Source organism: Silene latifolia, chromosome 1 (genome assembly GCF_048544455.1).
Source record: "Silene latifolia isolate original U9 population chromosome 1, ASM4854445v1, whole genome shotgun sequence".
In the NCBI taxonomy this organism is placed as follows: Eukaryota; Viridiplantae; Streptophyta; class Magnoliopsida; order Caryophyllales; family Caryophyllaceae; genus Silene; species Silene latifolia.
In genome coordinates, this window is record NC_133526.1 from 65,070,258 (window position 1) to 65,079,202 (window position 8,945).

An 8,945-nucleotide genomic window follows, 5' to 3' on the forward strand; every position below is an offset into this window, starting at 1 on the left:
CTAGACATGTCATTCTACTTCACATAATTTACAACATCAAAATATCAATGTGCAAAAGATAAGAAACAAAACTTACATTTTTCAAGGCTAAGAAAACATGTTACAACTTCTAAAAATCATAAATAAATAATAACATAATTAATTCTGGAGCATCTATATTTTTTAGAAAATACAGAGAGTTAGCTAACCATGAAAAAAAGAATCAAGTCAAAAACTCATAAGGTCAATTTATACTGCATTTTACAATCTACTTGGTCGAAACAGAAATTTCACAGCAACTTGTCAGAAATTTAGGTCAACTTGTAAAAATCACCATAAATTGTCAATATATTTTCCTACAACGTGGCTTATCAATCTAGAAACATATACGAATCTTTTAAATAGTGGAGTTGAAATTATACCAAATCGATGAGCAGTTTTTAAATGGAAACTTTTACAAAAACATGGCGCGAAAACATCACTGTACAGGAATATTCTGACCACTGTTCACTAAAATATTTATTTCTCCTAAACCGTATATTATTTGAATATAAGACCACTGGCATATGAAAGCTAACTCAGCAGGCTATCACACATAAAAATGTCGTATTAGGATTTTAAACAGGCATTAAATGGCAGCCAAAATAATCAAGGGTAAAATTTCGAGAAATCAACCAAAATCACATTCTTCATAATTCCACGCAATTTCTTTAACACTTCACATATTAATCATACTCACACCTCCCACATACATGCCAACATACTTTCCCCATATCAACATGCTTATAACAATACTTAAAAGAAATCATATCACATCCCTTCACCGTAAAAACAAAGTTACGTCCCCGTAACCGCAATCATAAATAAAGACAATATGCAAGCAAGGCAACAAAACTTCCAAGGCAAAATAAGCAATATTCCTTTTAAATTACCCCACACTCTCAAGTATTCTCTCAGGGTTCCCGGTTCAAAACTGGAAGGGCCAAGGTACGAATTAGGCGCGTGCTTTCCTAACGGTGCTAAGAGGGGCTCCTAACAGTTTCTACCCGGGGTTCATTTTATTTAGACACATCCTAAGTTCATTATTATTCATTGGTTAGGCCTGAGGATCGTTTTGCTCTAATACCACTTTGTAACACCCCCATTTATTCAGGAGCCTTTAGCTAGACATTCCCAAATAAATAGGACTGTTACCATCTCGGTTTCCCGAGGCAGTGAATAACAAAGTACAACAAACCAAAGTACTTTAAATTAAAACTTAATGATTACATGTTTATTACAATTTAACCAACTAAAACTTAATATAAAATACAATACAACTCGCAGCGGAAATAAATAAAGTGATTAAACATTCTATGTGGTCTAGACTTCTAGGTACATTGGCCAGTCCTCACGCATCCCATAGCTCCCAAGTCAGCTAATCTTTAGTACCTGTCAAATCTGCTCCCCATTATGGTTCACCGCAGGTGTTCACGAATACACAGTCAACCGCGAGGTTGAATAGGAATAAATACTAACAACAAGAACATACGATAAGCAATCTAATTTCTTTTTACATTGCATAACCCCCTGACAACGTGCTCCTTTCATTTACTTAGCACACCACCCTTAACAACGTGCTCACTTTACTTTGGTACCCCTCCCTTAACAACGTACCGCCAACATGTAATAGTACCCCTCCCTCACAACGTACATATTACCATCACCCCAGTGTACAAACTCCCTCAACAACGTACAACTGACTGTCGCACAACTTTTCACCATAATCACGTTCACAATCAACGATAACAATTCAAATCACCTCATCACAATTATTAATATCAACCAACGCAAATCAATATAATTCACCCTTCCAACAATCACGATATCATCAATCAACATACGCAATATAATTCTCCCTTCCAACAATTATGATAATATCACCCAACACAACACAATATAATCAATTCCACATTAACATAGTCCATCCATTATATCAAACATTAACGAGTAAAAGTTGAGTAGGATTTATCCCTACCTGGCAAGCGATTCCAATTAAGCAGCTCAAGCAATTCAAATAATTAAAGTAATCCGACGCAATTATAATTTTTTCACAAATCAACCTATCATAAATATTATAACTATCCCAACAATTATTAATTATCACTTCTCATTACTATTTGATACGTGCCTAATGTATAGTCTTTTTAGCCTATTTCAGCACGTATTTCTATGCTTTTTATGTAGCATCTGGTTAAAAATACCCCCGAATATTCTACTTTGGTCCGTTTATTGTAAATTGCAGGAGTTGACTGAAGAGAAGCTAAATCGAGCCTTAACTGTCCCAATTGCATGCATTCGTGGAAAAGAAGGAGCTGGAGCTTGGAAATCTAACAATTGGAAGACGTATGAGCTGAGTTTGGAAAGCAATTCAAGTCCTAACATGCCTATATAGCTCGATCGAGTGGTCTACTGTTCGATCGAATGCTCTACACACTCAAGATTGGTCGATCGACCAGTTTAAGGAGTCGATCGAGGAAGTTCTGCAAGCAGTGCTCGATCGAGAGGTTGTTCTAACTCGATCGAGTGATTTGCGTTCGATCGAGTAATCTTTCTACTCGATCGAGGGGTTTTCGTGTGCTTTTAGTTTATTTCCGCCTAATCTTTTATGGGCTTTTGCAATTAGTCCATAGATTAGGTTTAAGACGATTTTTCAGTATAAGACTGAGGAGAAGATGACGTTACTCCCATCTCTTCACTACGTACATTTTCGACTGCTACTTCTGTCACTGTTCTTTGGATTTCTATTCTCTACATTTGTTACTCGGATTCGGTATTATCAATCTAGTTTATTTCTTAATCGTATTTACTGCTTTTAAATCCTTTTTCTTTTTGCTTTATAATTGTTCAATCAGTCTCTTAATAGTTTATTCATCATGCTTAGTTTAAATTATTTGGTTATTGTAATTGTTAATCCGACGATTATGAGTAGCTAATTTCCTATGCTAAGACTATAGGGGATCCATAATATGAAGGGAGAGTAATCGATTTACTAGGTCAATGTTGGTACCGTCTTTGTTGTTTAAATGCTACAATTAATTGTAATTGCCTAATTGAGTCGACGCAATTAGACCCTTATTCTTAGTGGACCTTGACCTGGACCGAAAGGTTGGAAGAGGCAGACTAGTAGCGAACAATAGAGTATTGCAGCGAGGGCGAAAGTTAAACTGTTTACACTTTAGGGTGAATTAAGGACCGAAAGGTGACGTTCGCTACCCCTTAGACCGTACTGCATTGACCTGGGACCTGGACTACTCGACCAGATGATTATGGTGAACCGTTTGTCTTAGCTATTCTCCTTTATCTGTTAAACTCTTTCTTTTATTTCTCTTCTCCTTGTCCTCTTAGTTTAGATATCACATTTTATAAACCCCCAAATTGGTTACCTTGGCGAACCTAGTTTTAGTAGACAATTTCCTACCTCTCTGTGGATTCGACCCGACTTCCCTAGCTATATTAGTTAGAGCCAGTTAGTTATTTTTGACAGGTACGCGACAGACGTGTCAAATTTTGGCACCGTTGCCGGGGAGGTGGTGCAATTTTGTTGCTTTAATTAAGTTTGTCTTTTGTCTCAAGGAATTTATTCCTTGAGGCTGATCTCATTTTCTGCAAAGTTTTGATCAGTTTTGCAGATTAGCTGTTGCTTCGAAAGTTGATTGACAATATGCCTACGATTACAGAGCATACAAAGCCATGTGGTAGATGTGGCGAGGAAGGGCACGATCTTTATGAATGCACGGCAGGTGTAGAGCGCGCCCATGCATATAAGAAGTACAAGCAGGGAGTTCCCTTCTCCCAGCTATATGAAGAGATAAAGAGCGTTTCTACCCTTTCTACGCCAGTACCACAACCGGTCTCTCCTCTCGCAAGAGAAGAAATTGTTGAGTTGAAATCCATTATGATGAGTATGTCAAAGATGTCACAAAGAATCAAAAAGCGGTTATATCGAATTGAAAGAACAAGTCGCGCGATTGACACACGCGACGATCAAGCCAAGTTTCTTCCAATTTGCGATCCATCAAGTCAATGAACTTTCAAAATGACCCTCCTCATGAAGAAGACGAGGTTTTGGCAGCTAATGATGACTCAGATGATGATCTAGACGAGTTTTTGCAGGAAATACTTGCTGCGTGTGCAGTAACCACTCGATCGAGCAACTCATCTACTCGATCGAGCGGTTCTAATCATCCAGTTACTCGATCGAGTGACAATGGCGGTCGATCGAGAAGTGTAGAATTCCAAGTTGGTCGATCGAGCAATAGTACTACTCGATCGAGCAACTCGGCTGAAGAAATCACTCGATCCAGTGAAGAACATGGTCGATCGAGCGATCAAAGTACTCGATCCAGTGCGTTAAGTGGCGGAAATCCTAATTCAGTATCTAATACCGCCACCGTGTCATCTTCCCCTGCTGTGGAGACGTCACGCATTGATAAGGGTAAAGGAAAGGTTGCGGGACCGCTCATCGCTACCAAGGTACCCTTCCCAAGTCGTCTGAAGGACGCAAGGATCGAGCAACAGTACGGTAAGTTTGTGGACATCGTGAAGAACTTTCAGGTAACTGTCCCTTTTTCTGAACTTGTCACTCAGGTACCCACTTACGCTAAGTTTATGAAAGATATTGTGACGCGTAAGAGAAATTTGAGCGAATTTGAGACAATTTCATTTATGGAAGAGTCTAGTAATTTACTGTTGAATAAGGCCCCTCCAAAAATGAAAGATCCGGGCAGCTTTTCTATTACTTGTGTCATAGGCAATATGGTTATTGATAAGGCCCTTTGCGATTTAGGTGCCAGTGTTAGTGTCATGCCCCTTCCTGTCTGCAAGAAATTGAAGATGATGAAGGAAATGTAGATCTATATACATATTTAACATACTCATATATGTCTAAGTAATTTGTCATAAATTAAAACGGATCTTATGCATGCAAACAATAAAAAGAATAGAGGAGAAATCATGTCCTTACATGGTAAATTTCGGCTATTAGGGCACAAGAGAGATCACCTTTCTCTTCTTGTTCTTGAGCTTATTCCAATGGAAGAACAAAGATCTAAGAGTAAGATCTCTCCCTATGTATTATACCCAAGGCTCCTCTTAATAAAATTAATATTACAATACTAGTATAATATTAATTTAAGTAGAAAATTGAACCAAAACTATTATAAAACACTTATGAGTTTCGGTTTTTTAAGAGAGAGGAAGAGAGGATTTTCTTCTCACTAGAACACTAATATTGGATGAGTAGTAGAATGAATGCACTAACACATTTTAGTGTAATATTAGGTAAAATTAGATGAAAAACCAATGATGGTTTTCTTCATCAAAAACCGGGGGTAGGGGGGTTTATTGGGTAGCCAATGCATGAACACTTTTGTCTTCACAAGAATATTAGGGTTGCATGGCTAGGAATTTAGGTAATGATTATGTTTACTTAATAAATTAATCAACATAATTATTAACCTAATAACCCAATTTTTCGGTACAATCATAATATGGAGTCCATATTATTTTTGTCAATTGTCTATATGTAACATGTCATATGTCACATATATTTGTTATGTATTTTTAACATATTAAAAATCAACGTATTAATAAAAATACGTCACATACAAAAATCGACTTAGTAATATCATAATTACTTGTGCCAAAATATTTTACCAATTTATAAATCACAACAGATTGTATTTATAACAATTCATTCAATTTAATTGTTACATTAAACAATCTATTTCATCCGAGTAATGACACAATTCAATTACTCAGACCGTATCTCATTTAATCACATTTCAATATGATACGTAAATTTTACTTCCAAAATCGTCCGTCAATTTTCAAGTAATTTAATTAACTCGTAACATTATACGATTAATTAAATAATCAATTAAGAGGGTTGCCCTTTAGGTATGACCTAGGGGGTCAACTGATCACCACCGTCACACGACAGTAATGTCAAACTCTAGTCAGCCAATCATTACCGATATATGTTGACCAGTTGACAGTAACAATATTACTTCCCAATTGTATTCATTTTAATGAGACTTAAACATGTGATCATCATGATCAACAGTCGTGATCGCATTATTGTCGGAGGACACATATTCCAACAATCTCCCACTTGTCCTCGACAAGTGTGCGTCACCAATTCTCTTGTCCTATTACTATCTCCCACTCAATGCAAGGTGTCTTTCAGGTCGTACTTGCAAGTGATCATATCGAGAGTGGTTTCCTCGATCTGGAGAATAACTGATTGACCGGATTTATCCACTCTGGATACCTTCCGAGCGTGGCCACGCATTTCCAGTTCATTACTCCTCGAGTGGCCCTGAGATATTGTTATAACCCTGACTAGGGGTGGACAATTCCTATCGCACTCATTCCCTTCGACTAGCCACAGCCATCATAACCCAAAATATGCCCATTTGACCCCATTTACGAAGGTCGTAGTAACATAAATCAAAGTTAATCTGAAACTGTGCCATCTTAGGCGAATAGTCTTTAGTCAAAAGAATCGACTCATTTGAATACTATAGTAGCTCTCGCCACGACCAGGCTATATAAATTTGCCGAACTCTATAAGCGGTCATAAGGCCCGACAAAATGTTCCTAACAGTCCGCCTATGTGATCGACTAGTCATCCCACATGACTCTATGGCACTTGAACTTGCCATCAATCGCATCACACTCTAGTCACTTCGAGACGTCACCTCATATAAGTAACTATGGGCAAAAACAATGTTAATCCATGTTCACTTTAACGGGGTTCAATTGTCTCCACAACCCGTTTGGATATAACAATGTACCAAGTGAGTTAATAATAACTCAAACGACAAATGTCGACATCACACTTGGGCAGTCAATATCATATTACAACCTTGTGATGTATATCATAAGTGTAAACACTCATTGATTGCAATAGAAGTTTAACATCCCATGTGTCCATGTGTTCAAACTTCTTACACTTGCAATTTCCTTCACATTCATGTTCTCATAGAATGAATCTTACCAAGTACACATTAAGGTTCTTGACCTTGGTTTTGGTTCTTTAACTTGAAAGAACTTTCTCATTGCTCATCTCATAACGAACGAATTTGCGATGAATAATACAACTTGTACCGATCAAGTATTCCATCCACACACAATGCACTAGGTATATGTTTTGTAGAATCTTGTAACAATTGACAAGATTATTGGCTTGGTACTTTTCACAAGTCCTAGCTTTATTAGGAAAGATTGTTTTGAATAACCTCTTATTTAACCAAGTATCTTTCCAAAACTTCTCATTTCTCTTTCTAGGCTTGAAAGATTTGGGATTCTCATAAATCCTCATATGTGCTCGGATTTTCTATAGTATGTGCAACCTCTTAACACACAATGGAACATTCCGTCAATCACCGAAATCGCTCATCGGATTCTACTCGAGAATTCATGACGTTTCTGTTATGGCTCACCAACCAATCATCATGCTCTTATGCATACGATTCAAAATTGGACATGTACATGATTATTCTAATGGCGGAAACATTAGTTACTAATAATCATGAGATCAACCGTTCTCAGGTTCAATGAACTACCATGACTGCTAATGGTAATTCCATTTTCATTCATATGAATAACCTATGTATGTTGATATGATGTGTATCTCTTAATACTAATCCAACATCCCTGATGTAATTGGATTCATCATTGTCCATTTTCATCCCGAATTGAAAACTCAAAAGCTTCTTTATGAAAGAAGATATTAGCTCGTCATTCTTTAATGAGTAATGGGTTTTACATATTCAAGGATGATAGCTCCCACTAAATTCCATGTCTACACATGAGAATTTCCTAATTCCCACTCAATTCTACATATTTCAAAATTGACTTCTCAATCGAAATTTGTCAAGAATATGAATATAAATCGCTTTGCCAAGTTACTAGGATAAAACCATATATGTTCCCATCATATCCTTCCAAAATGCCTATTTTGAAGTGGTCTCATCTCAACCTTACGAGAAGAGATTTTAATTCTCTAATACACTTATATCATAATGATGTGTAGCAATGTCATTATTCAAATACAAATAATATTTAGAATACGTCCTTCGCAAATACCCTTTTGGAAGGAGATTTAACCATTTCATAGGGAGGTTAAGCAATGACACTTGTATGGTTAATGCGTTGGCTTATTGAAGATATCGGAATATCAATCTTTGCAACTTAATCTTGATTATAACTAGTATGTTACTGAGATTCATTTAGGCTCTTAAGTAAAACTCATGATTGAAACTATTGGTCAAATGCTTTATTAACTTAGTCAAAAACTCGTTAAGACTTTAAATTAGTCATTTTTCTTCCAAAACTTTCTTTTGGTCTCCTCGTGTAGTTATCTTGAGAATATACTCTTATTATTACTACACTTGGTCTCTTTAGTCATATAGAACTCACTTGAGACCATAGATCTCATCTATTCGGCATACTATGTAAATAGATATACCTTTATTCAATTCATTCTCTCTTGTGTAGATCTTCATATACACAAGTACACAATTTTATCTTGCCTTGTGTGTTGTGTGTCCTCATTTTTCTCCCACTCTATCTTTAGAATAAATACATTATAGATTCAAAGATAGTATATGAGACACAAATTAATGATGTTGAATTTTAAGGAGAACTATCTCATAGATAGACTAATTGATTTCATATGTGTACTTGGTGATTGACATACCTTTAAGAGAGTTCATAGACTCAAAATCACTTTATAAATGATCAGACACAAGGCTTAAGCATGTGGACATATAATGAAACCGGTCATTATATTTGTCTATTAGATCACTTTAAGTGAATAATCTTATGTTTCAAAACGCAAGCATTTTAAAGATGAAATTTAGAACATTAAAAGGATAAATGATAAAACGGGTGACTTGGGTTGCAAACCAAGTCACCAT